Source organism: Narcine bancroftii, chromosome 7, assembly GCF_036971445.1.
Source record: "Narcine bancroftii isolate sNarBan1 chromosome 7, sNarBan1.hap1, whole genome shotgun sequence".
Taxonomy (NCBI): domain Eukaryota; kingdom Metazoa; phylum Chordata; class Chondrichthyes; order Torpediniformes; family Narcinidae; genus Narcine; species Narcine bancroftii.
Window position 1 is genome coordinate 79306376 of NC_091475.1, and position 16270 is coordinate 79322645.

General features: G+C 50.5%; 1 long non-coding RNA gene across 2 annotated transcripts in view; it reads left to right on the plus strand.

The window, feature by feature from the left end:
- Positions 1-16270, plus strand: part of LOC138739057 (uncharacterized) — a 33929-nt gene that overhangs the window by 14159 nt on the left and 3500 nt on the right. Inside the window, exon 4 of one of the 2 annotated variants that reach the window (XR_011341973.1) lies at positions 11308-12822. The exons of the other annotated variant lie outside the window; for it this stretch is intronic. This is a non-coding gene — a long non-coding RNA (uncharacterized lncRNA). Of the gene's footprint in view, positions 1-11307; positions 12823-16270 lie in introns of those variants that run through there. 2 annotated transcript variants of the gene reach the window in all.

Genomic DNA, 16270 nt, shown 5'->3' on the forward strand with positions numbered 1-16270 from the left:
GTCTTTATTCTTTGGAGCGTAGAAGGTTGAGAGGGGATTTGATAGAAGTATTTAAGATTATGAAAGGGATAGACAGAGTGGATGTGGATAGACTATTTCCGTTAAGAGGAGGAAAGATTAAAACAAGAGGACATGAGTTAAGAATTAAGGGGCAGAGGTTTAGAGGTAACATGAGGGGGAACTTCTTTACTCAGAGAGTGGTAGCCGTGTGGAATGATCTTCCGGGAGAAATAGTGGCGGCGGAGTTAATTGTATTATTTAAGAAAAGGTTGGACAGGTATATGGATGAGAAGAAGATGGAGGGTTATGGGCATTGTGCAGGGAGGTGGGACTAGAAAGGGGTGTTTGGTTCGGTGCGGACTAGAAGGGCCTAATGGCCTGTTTCCGTGCTGTAATTGTTATGTTATGTTATATGTTAAGCCAAAGATCTTTGAGAGGGAGAGAGCACAAAATTCGAAGTTGTCTTGTGTTGCTTGCAGAGAGAGGAACGATAGGCTTGGTCCGGATCCTTCTGGCTGCCTTCGGAATGTTCATCCTTTTTGAAATCCCAACATTCTAAACTGTCCTCCAGACCATGACTCCTTCTCTGGGCCTTCTTCCACTCCACAGCACCACCCAATGGTGGTTTATCATCCAAATCCAGAAAATATTTTTATTTTCTGTACATGCTCAGTCCGTCTCCCACTCTCTCAGCAGTCCATCTTCACCTTGGCTCTCTAAGGCAAACTAACACTTTTTAACATAAAACCACACAACACATAGGCCAATAGACAACACAGAACTCTGTAACACTTCTCATTTCATCAAATCTGGCTATCCTCCACTAAAAACCCTTCATCTTCGGACCAGACCTATCTCTTTCAATAACTATGTTCAAATTAATGGTACCGTGATCACTGGATCCAAAGTGCTCCCAAACACACACCTCAGTCACCTGCCGTATCTCATTCCCCAACAGTAGATCCATCACTGCCCTCTCTCTAGTGGGTAACTCTACATATTGCTGCAAAAAACTATCCTGCACACATTTTACAAATTCTAATCCATCCAACCCCTTCACGGAATGTGTTTCCCAATCTATATTAGGAATATTAAAATCCCCCACTAACACAGCCCTGTGCTTATTACAAATCTCAGGAATTTCCTTACATATTTGCTCCTCTATTTCTTGCTCCTCACTAGATGGTCTATAATACATTCCTATAATTGTAACATCTCCTTTTCCATATTTTAATTCCACCCATACCGCCTTCCTTGACGAGCCCTCCAATCTATCTCGCATCAGCGCCGCTGTGATATTTTCTCTGACAACCAATGCCACACCCCTGCCTTATCCCTCCAATTCTATCACACCTAAAACAACAAAATCCCTAAATATTTAGCTGCCATTTACATCCTTCCTGCAACCACATCTCACTAATCACCACCACGTCATACTGCCAAGTGTCTATCCACACCCTCAGCTCATCCCCTTAAATTCCTAGCATTAAAGTAAATGCATTTCAGAGATTTCCCACATGTCAGTTATCCCCATCTTTACGGACAACTATTATTTATTACTGTGGTGCACTGTTAGCCAGAATCAAATACACACAAAGATAAAGACTGTCTTTCTTCTTTCTTTTTCTTTTTTAAAATTCTTTGGCTTGGATTTATGGAGGGGTAAAATCCACGTCAGCTGCAGGCTCATTGGTGACTGACAAGTCCGATGCGGGACAGGCAGGCACGGTTGCAGCGGTTGCAAGGGAAAATTGGTTGGTTGGGGTTGGGTGTTGGGTTTTTCCTCTTTTGTCTTTTGTCAGTGAGGTGGGCTCTGCGGTCTTCTTCAAAGGAGGTTGCTGCCCGCCGAATTGTGAGGCGCCAAGATGCATGGTTGAAGGCGATATCAGCCCACTGGCGCTGGTCAATGTGGCAGGCACCAAGAGATTTCTTTAAGCAGTCCTTGTACCTCTTCTTTGGTGCACTTCTGTCTCAGTGCCCAGTGGAGAGCTCGCCATAGAACACGATCTTGGGAAGGCGATGGTCCTCCATTCTGGAGACGTGACCCACCCAGCGCAGTTGGGTCTTCAGCAGCATGGATTCGATGCTTGCGGACTCTGCCAGCTTGAGTACTTCGATGTTGGTGATGAAGTCATTCCAATGAATGTTGAGGATGGAGCGGAGACAGCGCTGATGGAAGCATTCTAGGAGCCGTAGGTGATGCGGGCAGAGGACCCATGATTCGGAGCCAAACAGGAGTGTGGGTACGACGACAGCTCTGTACGCGCTGATCTTTGTGTGTTTCTTCAGGTGGCTGTTTTTCCAGACTCTTTTGTGTAGTCTTCCAAAGGCGCTATTTGCCTTGGCGAGTCTGTTGTCTATCTCTTTGTCGATCCTTGCATCAGATGAAATGGTGCAGCCGAGGTAGGTAAACTGGTTGACCGTTTTGAGTTCAGTGTGCCCGATGGAGATGTGGGGGTGGGGGGGGGGGGCTGGTGGTCATGGTGAGGAGCTGGTTGATGGAAGACCTCAGTTTTCTTCAGGCTGACTTCCAGGCCAAACATTTTGGCAGTTTCCGCAAAACAGGACGTCATGCGTTGGAGAGCTGGCTCTGAATGGGCAACTTAAGCGGCATCGTCTGCAAAGAGTAGTTCATGGACAATTTGCTCTTGTGTCTTGGTGTGAGCTTGCGGGCGCCTCAGATTGAAGAGACTGCCATCCGTGCGGTACCGGATGTAAACAGCGTCTTCATTGTTGAGGTCTTTATTGGCTTGTTTCAGCATCATGCTGAAGATAGTAAAGAGGGTTGGTGCGAGGACGCAGCCTTGCTTCACGCCGTTGTCAATGGAGAAGGGTTCGGAGAGCTCATTGCTGTATCTGACCCGACCTTGTTGGTTTTCGTGCAGTTGGATAACCATGTTGAGGAACTTGGGGGGGTATCCGAGGCACTCTAGTATTTGCCAAAGCCCTTTCCTGCTCACGGTGCCAAAGGCTTTGGTGAGGTCAACATTTCCAATCCCTTTTCAGTGCCGACCACTCAGTCCAAGAATCCGCCCTGCTCCAGCTCCCTCAACAACCCTTGAAGCTAGAGCTGGATGAGGTCCTTACCCGGGAAGACACATATAAGGCAATTGAACAACTGAAAAGAGACAAAGCAGCAGCTATGGATGGAATCCCCCCAGAGGTCTGGAAGGCTGGTGGCAAAGCTCTGCATACCAAACTGCATGAGTTTTTCATGCTCTGCTGGGACCAAGGAAAGCTGCCTCAGGACCTTCATGATGCCATCATCATCACCCTGTACAAAAACAAAGGCGAGAAATCAGACTGCTCAAACTACAGGGGAATCACGCTGCTCTCCATTGCAGGCAAAATCTTCGCTAGGATTCTCCTTAATAGACTAATACCTAGTGTCGCTGAAAATGTCCTCCCAGAATCATAGTGTGGCTTTCGTGCAAACAGAGGAACTACTGACATGGTAAAGGCTGTACAACAGGCTTTAATCCACAAAAATTTCCACAGAACCAGACTGGCTGTGGCTGCAGCAACTCTGAGTGAGGCCTCGGAAGGCCAGCACAGGGTTGTATCCCAGAGGGTGATTGGCACCCGACCGGGTGGGACTTTATCCATTCAGGCCGACTGATTGACAGCCAGCCAGGAGTTGTCGAGTCCCCTTACACTCCTGCAGGTACAGAGATTTCCCCTTGCTGTAGGCCGGTGCCATTCACCCCCTTCTTTAAAATTGTCCTGGGGGGACAGTAACAAGGAATTGCACTCACTATGCACATACAATATTTATAGGTTGAGACGATTCGTCGGCCGTCGGAGTCTCTATGACTGTCATAGAACTGGCTCCTGGTCACTGGTCAGAGGGGAAGTGGGGGGGCTGGCAGCAGGGGTGTGTGTTGCTGGTGTGGTGCTACGCGGAGGGGTGGCCAGGGGGGCTGGGGTCGATGTATGCGGGTCATATTGGATGGGTGGGGGGTGGGGGCTGGTTCATCTCCTAAGGCTGAAGCGGTCCCCTGGTGGTCAAGGATGCCCTGCGTGCCCCATATCTGCCTGGGGATGGGGATGTATGGCTGATCAGCGTCGTCCTGGGTTGGGAGCTGGTGTGGTGTGGTGGAGCTCCTGCTGGTGCCAGGTCCCTGGTTGAGATGGTGTGCTCCCTGCCACTGCCGAACCTAATGTAAGTGTAGTTATGGTTTGCATGAAGGAGGAAAACTTGCTCTATCAGGGCTTCGGCCTTGTGTGTCCGTATATGCTTACGCAGAAGCACCAGTCTCAGGACATGAGCCATGTTGGGAGTACCATTCCAGTCGCCGACCTCCTGGGGAATGAGAACAGACGTTCGTGAGGGGTCTCGTTGGTAGCTGTGCACAGCAGTGACCGAATGGCATGGAGCGCATCGGGCAGGGCACCCTGCCAGTACTCACCGGCACACCCTTTTGACCTGAGAGCCAGGAGGACTGCCTTCCAGACCGCCCCATTCTCACGTTCCACTTGCCTGTCGCCTCTCGTGTTATAGATCGTCGTGCGACTGGTCACGATGCCCCTTGCCATCAGGTACTGGCACAGCACGTTGCTCATGAAACTAGACGCCCAATCATTGTGGATGAAGGCAGGGTAGCCAAACATGGTGAAGATCTGCACCAAGGCCCACGGTGGCCGTGGAGGTTTCCGGACAAGGGATGGTGAAAGGGAAGTGTGAGTACTCGTCCACTACCGTGAAGAAGTAGACGTTTTGGTTCATGGAAGGCAGGGGCCCTTTGAAGTCCATGGCGAAATGCTCAAAAGGCCGAGTAGCCTTTACAATGTGGGCCTGGGGGGGGCGGGCGGAAGAAGCAGGGTTTACACTCTGCACAGACCTGACAGGCCTTGGTTATATCCATGACGTCCCTGATGGTGTACGGCAGTTTTCGGGACTTAACTAAATGGTACAACCGGGTGACGCCCAGATACCAGAGGGACTCAGGCAATGCCTGCAACCTGTCATCATACATAGATGCGCAGGTACGAGAGAGGGCATCAGGGGAGTTGTTAAACTTCCCAGGGTGGTACTGGATGTCGTAGCTGTAGGTTGCCAACTCAACTCTCCAGCGCAGGATCTTGTCATTCTTTATCTTGCTCATGTGGGAAGTGTTAATCATTAACGCCATGGCCCGCTGGTCCGTGAGGAGCATGTATCTCCTGCCGCCCAGGTAGTGACGCCAGTGGCAGACCATTTCCACAATCGCCTGGACCTCCTTTTCAATGGTGGAGTGTCCTAGCTTGGAGCATTGGAGGGTCCTGGAAAAGAAGGCGACAGGGCGCCCTCTTTGGTTGAGGGTAGCAGCGAGGGCCACCTCGGAGGCATCACTCTTCACCTGGAAGGGGGAGTCCTCATCCACACCCTGCATCGTGGCGCACGCGATGTCTTACCTGATGCAGATGAAGGCTGCCTGCGCCTCAGGTGTGAGGGGAAAAGTTGTGGCTTGGGCCAGTGGGCGGATCTTATTCGAGAAGCGAGGGACTCACTGCGAATAATAAGAGAACAGGCCCAGGCACCTGCGGAGGGCCTTTAGCATGGGGTGGGGGGGGGGGGGGGAGGAAGGGGTAACTCCATTAATGGGTGCATCCTTTCCAGATCTGGGCCGATGACTCCATGGGCCACGATGTACCCCAGGATGGCAAGGCGGGTGGTGCTGAACACACACTTCTCCTTGTTGTAAGTGAGGTTCAGCTCCGCGGCCGTCTGGAGGAATTTTTCCAGGTTAGCATCGTGGTCCTGCTGGTCACGGCTGTAGTTAGTGATGTTATCCAGATACGGGAACATCACCTTCAGCTTGTGCCGGTCTACCATGCGATCAATCTCCCGCTAAAAGATGGAGACCCCGTTCTTGTCCCCAAAAGGAACCTGGCAGAACTGGTACAGGCTCCTGTCCCCCTCAGAGGCGGTGTAGGGCTTGTCCTTCGGTGGATGGGGATTTGGTGATATGTCGACTTCAGGTCAATTGTGGAGAAAACCCGGTAGCCAACTATTTCATTGACCATGTCGACGATCCTCGGCAGAGGGTAGGCATCCAGCTGGGTGTACCGATTAATGGTCTAGCTGTAATCCACGACCATCCTCGGCTTACTTCCCCCTTTGACCACCAGGACTTGGGCTCTCCAAGGGCTGTTTCTGGGCTCTATTACGGCTTCCGCCAGGAGTTGCCGCACCTCCGCTCTGATGAAGTACCTGTCTGTAGCGCAATAGCGCCTACTTCTGGCGGTGATCGGTTGGCAGCCTAGCGCAAGATGTGGAAAGAGCGCTGGTGGGGTGATGCAAAGTCTGAAGAGGCCACAGGTTGACCGGGGCTGGTAGGTTGGTGTGCTGAGCAATGTGATTGGAGGTTGGGGCCCCCCGAAGGCAAGGGTGACACTCTGCAGGTGGCACTGGAAATCCAGGCGCAGGAAGAGTGGTGCGTAGAGTTTGGGCATAACCAGGAGCCTGAATCCTGTGTAAGTCTCCCCTCCCACTGTTATATCGACCAAGCAGTGCCTGTGGGTACCAACAGTCTTATCCTTGGTGGCAAGGGCGATTGAGCAGGTGGTGGGGTGGACCTTTAACCGTAGGGAGTGGGCCACACTTGGATGAATGAAGCTCCTGGTGCTGCCACTGTCCAACAGGCACTTTGTACCTGCCCATTGACTCGCACGTCCATCATAGAGCACCTGAGATCGTGGGGAATGTCCCTGGTCAGCGTGGTGACAGCCAGGACCATCTCGGAGTCGGAGACATCGCTCTCTGGAGGAATGGGGAGTGTCAATAGGGCGGTCTGGTCATCGCCTGTGTTGACCATGTTGACATCAGTCATGAGGTGCAGCATGCAGTAGCCAATGGCCTCCGGAGGAGTGGGGAGCATCAGTAGCATGGCCTTTTCATCACCCATGTTGACCTCGTTGTTCTCAACGTCGACGGGGGCCCTCCTTGTTGTGCGTTGCCTGGCCCAAGATGGCAGCGGCACGTGGGGGGGAGGGGGGTTTGCTGCATGGCTGGCCTCCTTCTCCAGCCTTGTACGCTGCGCCGGGGAAAGTGATGTCATCACGGCCAGCGGTAGTGACGTCAGTACGTCAGCTGGAAGTGACGCCGCTGTAGTTATCAGTGAGCGGTGAGGGCGGGAGCTGGTGCAGATGCTTGGGGCACATGCTGTGACGATTGCTGGTGTTGCCGGATGTTGCGGGTCGAAGTCAGAGAAGGGGGAAGTAATCGCGGGGACAATGGTGCTGCCTCGCACGCACACATGGGGGGTCCATGGGGGAGGTGGGGAGGTCATGGAGGGCCAATGAGCTGCCGGCTAGTTTAGAGAGGCACACTTTTGCAAAGTGGCCTTTCTTGCCGCATCGGGTCCAATATTGGTTCCTACCTGGGCAGTTTTGACACAATCGTCTATCTGACCCACACCAGAACCCACAGTACTTACAGTGGCGCTGGGCACCTGCTGCACCGACATTCTCCCCAGCTCAGACTTGGGGTGTAGCTGCAGTATGAGAGGGCTTTGAGGGAGCCTGGGGGGAACCTGGAATCGAAGGCTTCGACGTTCAGGGCTGCTGCTTCCAGGGTTTGGACCACTTCCACAGTTCTGGTTAGGGCATAGATGTTGTCTTCCAGCAGCTTCTGCTGGATGGTCCTCGAGCATAGCCCTTGGACGAAAGTGTCCCGGATCAGCCTCTTGACCTCCTCTATACCTATCCCGGGTTCAGCCAGACACGGTTGGGCCATCTCTCGCAAGTGTCCCAGGTAAGACTCAGCCGTCTCACTGGGTTGCTGGGCTCAGGTGTTGAGGAGGTACCTTTCACAGACCACATTCATGGGGGGCTTGTACAAGTTCATGAGAGTGTCCATTGCACTCTTGTACGTGGTGCAGCCTTTGGTTACCTGGAAGGTGCGGGAACCCAGTTTTGACAGGATTAGGACCAACCTCTTCCGATCGGAGTCCAGAATGTTGTCCTCATGTCCCTCGATGATTGCCTTGACCAGGTCCACAGGGTGCCAGATCTCGAAGCGTGTCTGGGCTTCCGGGTGGCGTGGGTCGACCTCGAGGCTCCCTGCGCACAGGAGTTTTCCCATAGCCGCCGTGGGAAAATTTTGTGGATTAAATTGTGGTGCACTGTTGGCCAGAATCAGACACACACAAAAATAAAGACTGAACAACAGGCTTTAATCCACAAAGACTTCCATGGAGCCTGGCTGGCTGTGGCTGCATCAACTCTGAGTGAGGCCTCAGGAGGCCGGCACAGGCTTATATCCCAGAGGGTGATTGACACCCAACCGGGTGGGGCTTCATCCATTCAGGCCGACTGATTGACAGTTGGCCGGGTGTTGTCCTGTCCCCTTACACTACTGCAGGTACAAAGGTTGCTCCCTTCAGTAGGCCAGTGGTGTACCACCACATTTAACATCATTCTCCTCCCTCCCATCATGGCACCGATCCTTTTCCTTCTCAATCACGTCTTTCCACCCCCAAACTTTGTCTACAAACCTTCTATTTGCTGTTCTCCTCTATATGCTGTTCTCCCCTATATGGACACCTTCCCCCAACCATACTAGTTTAAAGCCCCCTTAGTAGCCCTAGCTAATGCTCCCACCAGGATCCTGGTCCCTCTGGGATTCAGATGCAACCCGTGCATTCAGTACAGGTCTCACCTCCCACAAAAAAGGTCCCAGTAATCCAAGAACTCGAATCCCTACCCCTTACTTCATCCCTTTAGCCACGCATTCATCTTCCACCTGATATTATTCTTGCCCTCACTATCATGTGGTACAGGAAATAATCCAGAGATTACTCCCTTTGCGGTCCTTCTTATTAGCTCCCTACCTAACTCCCTATATTCATTTTTTAAGGCCACTTCACTCTTCCTCCCTATGTTGTGGGTACCAACATGTACCATGACCTCTGGCTCATTACCCTCCCCCCTTAGGATGTCATGGACATGAGAAGTTACTTCCCGGACCCTGGCACCAGGGAGGCAAACCACCATCCAGCTTTCTTTATCGTATCCACAGAATCCCCTATCTTTCCTCTTGACCATTATATCCCCTCTAACTATTGCCCACCTCTTCCCTTCCCTACCCTTCTGGGCTACAGAGGTGGACCTTGTGCCAGAGGTGCAGCCACGTATGCTTTCCCCAGCCTGACTGTCCCCCATCCCCCCCAACAGTACTCAAGGAGGACTACAGGCAAAGGGGCACTCTCTTGTAACTGCCTCTTCCTTTTCCCTCTCCTAACTGTAACCCACTGATCCTCCTCCCGTGGCTCTGGTGAGACCACCTGGGTATAACTCCTATCTATGATGGCCTTACTCTCCCTGACCAGAGTGAGGTCATCGAGCTGCAGCTCCAGTTCCCTAACACGGTCCCTGAGACGCTGCAGCTCAGTACACCTTGTGTAATCGTGGATGTCCGGGAGGCTAGAAGACTCCAGAACCTCCCACATCTGACACTGAGAGCAGCAAACTGCTCTCATACACATCCCTTCTCTCACACACACCCCCTCACCATACAAAGAGAAAAAAATATATGACAAATATACAGTCTTACCTTAATCCAGATATGCTTGTCCGAAGCCTCTGCTTGCCGAAGCCTCTCGAACCAAAGCCTCAAAGCCCCACTCCTTCACCGGGCTGCTCACTCACTGGGCTGCTGGGCACCTTACCCTCCATTTATTGGCCCTTGACCAATTAACCTGTCACTCTTGCCTTGCTCCTCTTCCTCCGAACACTGCCCGAGCTCCGGTCGCTGCCTCCTCAGTCTCACTGCTTGAACCGACTCGGCCCGAGCCCGGAAAGGACCTGAATTTATTGCCTTACCTTTCTCCTCGCTCTCAGCAGTTGCTTTTTCTTTTCTACTTTCTTTTTATCTCCTTCTATTCCCTGCTGTCTGTCCCCTTTTCTTTTGAATCTGGGGAGGGGACGATGGGAGAAGAGAGTCTCCCTTTTCCTATTTATTTTTCAGAACTTATGAATGTTTTTCTATGATTTTATCTTCAATGTATTATTGTTATTATATTACTTGAATGCTATAATTCTGTATTTTCTTAAAACTGTTTAAAAATTTAAAATAAATACTGAGGGAGTGTCACACTGCAGGAGAGGCAGTACTCAAGGGGTATCCATTGAACCTTGTCAGATTCCCCTCTGCTTTAAGATAAAATGACCCAGCCTCTTCCATTAAGCTACCTCTGGAACCATGCTAGAACTTCCCATCCTTCCTGGTGCACAACAGCCAGAATGGGAGCATTGGATACAGTCCAACAGCAGTGGGCTGGTCAATGTTATACACAGGTCAGCACCGCCTCCCTGTCTCTGCAGACCTGTGCTTAATTGCTTTACCAATAATTGTTGTTAATTAAATGAGAGGTTGTGGTAGTACACCACCAGCCTACTGCAGGGGGCAACCTCTGTACCTGCAGGAGTGTAAGGGGACAGGACAATACCTGGCCTGCTGTCAATCAATTGGCTTGAATGGATCAAGCCCCACCCGGTCGGGTGTCAATCACTCTCCGGGATATAAGCCTGCGCCAGCCTCCCGAGGCCTCACACTGAGTTGCTGCAGCCACAGCCAGCCTAGCTCTGTGGAGGTTTTTTGTGGATTAAAGCCTGTTGTTCAGTCTTTACCTTGTGTGTGTCTGATTCTTTCTTACAGCGCACCACAATTTAATCCACAAAATTTTCCCACGGCTGCCATGGAAAAACTCCTGTGCGCAGTGAGCCTTCAGGTTGACCCACGCCACCCGGAAGCCCAGACACGCTTCGAGATCTGGCAGCATGTGGTCGAGGCAATCCTCAAGGCACACGAGGGCGACATCCTGGACTCCGATCGGAAAAGGTTGATCATACTCCGATCAAAGCTGGGTCCCCGAGCCTTCCAGGTAACCAAAGGCTGTACCACGTACAAGAGCGCAATGGACACTCTCATGAACTTGTACAAGCCCCCCATGAATGTGGTCTGTGCAAGATATCTCCTCAACACCTGAGCCCAGCAACCCGGTGAGACGGCTGAGTCTTACCTGGGACACTTGTGAGAGATGGCCTGACCGTGTCTGGCTGAACCCGGGGTAGGTGTAGAGGAAGTCGAGAGGCTGATCCGGGACGCCTTCATCCGAGGGCTATGCTCGAGAGCCATCTGGCAGAAGCTGCTGGATGACAACATCTATGCCCTAATCAGAACTGTGGAAGTGGGGGGGGCGTGGCAAGATGGCGTAGGGAGCGGACGTGCATTCCCGGTCTCCCCCAGGCAGTTATATAAATACCCGTTTTAAGAATATTTCTTTTCTGTTAAAAGTCTTTGTTTTGTTTATCAATTGTTTTTAGTTTAAAATGGCAACAAAGATTAAGGAAAATAGAGTTCAAATACAGAACAAAACTACACTCTCCGACTTTGGAAGAAACTCGGCCTACTTGCCCAGACAGAACCACGGAGTCAAGGCTGGAATTTTCTTAAGAACGGAGCTCATTAATTGGACTGTCGGATAAGCTGGCCTTGGACACCTCTCTGAAAGATGTTTAAAATGGCAATAAAGATTAAGGAAAATAGAGTTTAAATACAGAACAAAACTACACTCTCTGACTTTGGAAGAAACTCGGCCTACTTGCCCAGACAGAACCACGGAGTCAAGGTTGGAATTTTCTTAAGAACGGAGCTCATTAATTGGACTGTCGGATAAGCTGGCCTTGGACACCTCTCTGAAAGATGGTGATGAATATTGATTTGAAATGTTTTATGAAGATAAATTGCAGTAAATGGCATTGGTTGCCCGTGAGTTTTAAAAATCCAGATAACATTAAAGTTTATTAGTGATTTTTTTGGGATGGAATATCGGAAGGATGAATTTATTATCTATAAATACAGAACAAAATTACATTCTTTTACTTTGGAAGAAATTTGACCTATTTGCCCAGACAGAGCTGGAGTTGGTGCTGGAATTTTCTCAAGAACAGAACTTATTAAAGTTGATTTTGGACTCCTTTTTGAAAGATGGCGACGAATGTTGATTTGAAATATTTGAAATATTTTCTGAAGATAAACATATATATGGAACTCCTTGACTTGCAATAAGGTTTATTAGTGATTTTTTTTTGGATGGAATATTGGAAGAGTGAATTTATTATCTGTGAGTATGCATACATTGCAAACAGATATTAATAGTTTTGAAAAGGTTTTTTTTAAACTAAACAACAAGATCAGTTTAATATTGAGAAAATTGGAAAAAACGGAAACTATATTATTAAATTTGGAAATTCAGTAGAAAGAAACTATGAACAAGATTGATGATTTATAAAATTAAAGTCGAAGGAGCAATGTCCAAGAAGAGTTAAAAATTTTGAATAAGTTTTTCTTGAAAATAAACAATAATTTCAACTTAACATTGAGAAGATTGACAAAGTGGAAAATTTGGTATTAAATTGGGAAACACAGACGAAAGAACTTATGAATAACATTGATGCTTTAGAAGATCAAGACCGAAGGAATTATGTTCAAGAAAATTTTAAAAGATTAAAAAAAAAACTTTTTTTGAAAGTAAGCTACAAATTCAACTTGAGACTGAGAAGAATGGAAGATTCGGCGTTGAACTGGGATGTTCAGAGGTGTTTTAATTCAGTGGATGAAATTCAGGAAGACTTGAAAAAAAAATTAAAAAAAAACTTTTATTGATTGTAAACAATGTTTAACTCTGTGTTGGGAGGGTGGAAAGGGTGCAAAATTTAATATCAAGTTTGGATTTTCAAAAAAAAGAGTTTATGAATAAGATTGGTTAAATTGATGGACCGGGGTTTTATGGATATAAGAAATGATGATTTTTTGGTTTATACGTGTATTTTGTCTGCCTGGGGGGGGGGAGGGAGTGGTACTTCTGCTCGCGAAAGTCATATGCCACTTGTGGTTTATACCACACCCATTTGGGTTTTTGGGAATTAACCACCACAAGGTGGTTTCCTAAGGGGTTAGGGGAGGTGGGGGGGGGGGGTGAAAATTTGAAAATTATTTAGTATCTATTATGTAATATTATACTAAGTCAATTTGAAATGAATGTATGGAGATACTATAAATAAATTTCGAAAAAAAAAGAACTGTGGAAGTGGTCCAAATCTTGGAAGGATCAGCCCTGCATGTCAAAGCCTTCAATTCTGGTTTTCCCCAGGCTCCCTCATGGCCCTCTCACAATGCAGCTGGAGCCCCAGGCTGAGCTGGGGAGGACAACGTCGCTGTGGCAGGCGCCCGGAGCCCCTTTATGTACTGAGGTTTCCTGGTGCAGGTCAGATCGACGATCACGCCAAAACTGCCCAGCTGGGAACCTGTATTGTTCCCGATGCGGAAAGAAAGGCCACTTTGCAAAAGTGTGCCTCTCTAAACCTGCCAGCAGCTCAGCGGCCCTCTATGACCACCCTATCTCCCCCGTGGACCTCATCACGTGCGCATGCCGGACGGTGCCATTTTCCCCACGATGACTTCCCCTTTCCCCAACTTCAACTGCGCAAGGTCCGGCCCCGCTAGTAACCGTCACAGCGTGTGCCCCAAGCATCTGCATCAGCCCTCGTCCTCATTGAGAACTACAGCGACGTCACTTCCAACTCACGGCGTGATGTCACTTCCAGCTGATGTAATGACATCACTTCCACTGGCCACGATGACATCACTTCCCCCGGCGCAGCGGATATGGCTGGAGAAAGAGGCCAGCCTTGCAGCAGCTCCCCATGTGCTGCCACCATCTTGGGACAGGCAGCGCCCAACACAGAGGGCCTCCGATGACGTTGAGAACGACATGGTTAGCACAGGCGATGACCAGGCCGCCCTACCGACGCTCACACACCTCTGGATGCCATCAGCTGCTGCAAGCCGCACCTCCCAACCGATGTCGACGTGGTCAACATGGGCGATAACCAGGCTGCCCCATCCCTCTGGAGAGAAATGACTCCGACTCCAAGATGGTCTTGGCCACCACCACACTGACCAGGGACATTCCCCATGATCTCGGGTGCTCGGTGATGGACGTGTGAGTCAATGGGCAGGTAACAAAGTGCCTGTTGGACAGTGGCAGCACCAGGAGCTTCATTCATCCAAGTGTGGCCCACTCTCTAAGGTTAAAGATCCACCCCACCACCTGCTCAATCGCCCTTGCCACCAAGGATAAGACTGTTGGTACCCTCGGGCACTGCACGGGTCGATATAACGGTGGGAGGGGAGACTTATACAGGATTCAGGCTCCTGGTCATGCCCAAACTCTACTCACCACTCTTCCTGCGCCTGGATTTCCAGAGCCACCTGCAGAGTGTCACCGTTGCCTTCGGGGGGCCCCAACCTCCACTCACATTGCACAGCACAGCAACCTACCAGCCCCGGTCAACCTGCGGCCTCTGCACACTGCGCATCACCCCACCGGCACTCTTCCCACATCTTGCAAGGCTGCAATCCGACCGCCGCCAGAAGTAGATGCTATTGCACCTTAGACAGGGACTTCATCAAGGCGGAAGTGCAGTGAATCCTGGTGGAAGGTGTTATAGAACCCAGTAAAAACCCTTGGAGAGCCTAAGTCCTGGTGGTCAAAGAGGGAAGTAAGCCGAGGATGGTCGTAGATTACAGCCAGACCATTAATCGATACACCCAGCTGGATGACTATCCCCTGCCAAGGATCGCTGACATGGTCAATGAGATTGCCCACTACCGGGTTTTCTCCACGAATGACCTGAAGTTGGCGTATCACTAAATCCCTATCCACCTGAAGGACAGCCCTACACTGCCTTTGAGGTGGATGGGGTGCCTGTACCAGTTCCGCCGGGTTCCTTTTGGGGACAAGAATGGGGTCTCCGTCTTCCAGCGGGAGATGGATCACATGGTAGACTGGCATAAGCTAAAGGCAACATTCCCGTATCTGGATAACTTCTCTATCTGCATCCGTGACCAGCAGGACCACGATGCTAACCTGGAAAAATTCTTCCAGACGGCCGCGGAGCTGAACCTCACTTATAACAAGGAGAAGTGTGTGTTCAGCACCAAATGTCTCGCCATTCTGGGGTACTTCATGGCCCATGGAGTCGTCGGCCCAGATCTGGAAAGGATGCCCCATTAATGGAGTTACCTCTTACCTCCATGCTAAAGGCCCTCCGCAGGTGCCTGGGGCAGTTCCCTTATTACTCGCAGTGGGTCCCTCACTTCTCAAACAAGATCCGCCCACTGGCCCAAGCTACAACTTTTCCCCTCCCATCTGAGGCGCAAGCAGCCTTCACCAGCATTAGGCAAGATGCCGCAGACGCCACGATGCAGGCTGTGGATATGGACTTCACCTTCCAGATGGAGAGCGATGCCTCCGAGGTGGCCCTCGCTGCTGCCCTCAATCAAGGGGGGGGGGGCACCCTGTCGCCTTCTTTTCCAGGACCCTCCAATGCTCTGAGCTAGGGCACTCCACCATTGTAAAGGAGGCCCAGGCGATTGTGGAAACGGTCCACCACTGGCGCCACTACCTGGCCGGCAGGGGATTCACACTCCTCATGGACAGTGGGCCATGGCGTTCATGTTTAACACTTCTCACAAGAGCAAGATAAAGAATGACAAGATCCTGCGCTGGAGAGTCGAGCTGGCAACCTACAGCTACGAATCCAGTACCGCCCCGGGAAGTTTAACGGTTCCCCTGATGCCCTCTCTCTTACCTGCGCGTCTATGCATGATGACAGTTTGGAGGCATTGCATGAGTCCCTCTGCTATCTGGGCGTCATCCAGTTGTATAATTTTGTTAAGTCCTGAAATCTGCCGTACACCATCAGGGACGTCAGGGACATGACCGAGGCCTGTCAGGTCTGTGCAGAGTGTAAACCCCGCTTCTTCCGCCCCCCCCCCCCCCCCGACCCACATTGTAAAGGCTGCTTGGCCTTTCGAGCATTTTGCCATGGACTTCAAAGGGCCCTTGCCTTCCACAAACCAAAACGTCTACTTCCTCACGCTAGTGGACAAGTACTCACGCTTCCCTTTCGCCATCCCTTGTCTGGACACCTCTACGGCCACCGTCATCAGGGCCCTGGGGCAGATCTTCACCAGGTTTGGCTACCCCACCTTCATCCACAGTGACTGGGGGTCTAGTTTCATGAGCGACAAGCTGTGCCAGTACCTGATGGCGAGGGGTATCGTGACCAGTCGCACGACAAGCTATAACCCAAGAGGTAACAAGCAAGTGGAACGTGAGAATGGGGTGTTCTGGAAGGCAGTCCTCCTGGCTCTCAGGTCAAAAGGGAGGGCTGTTAAATTCTGTCAAGACACCCTGCCCGAGGCGCTCCATGCCATTCG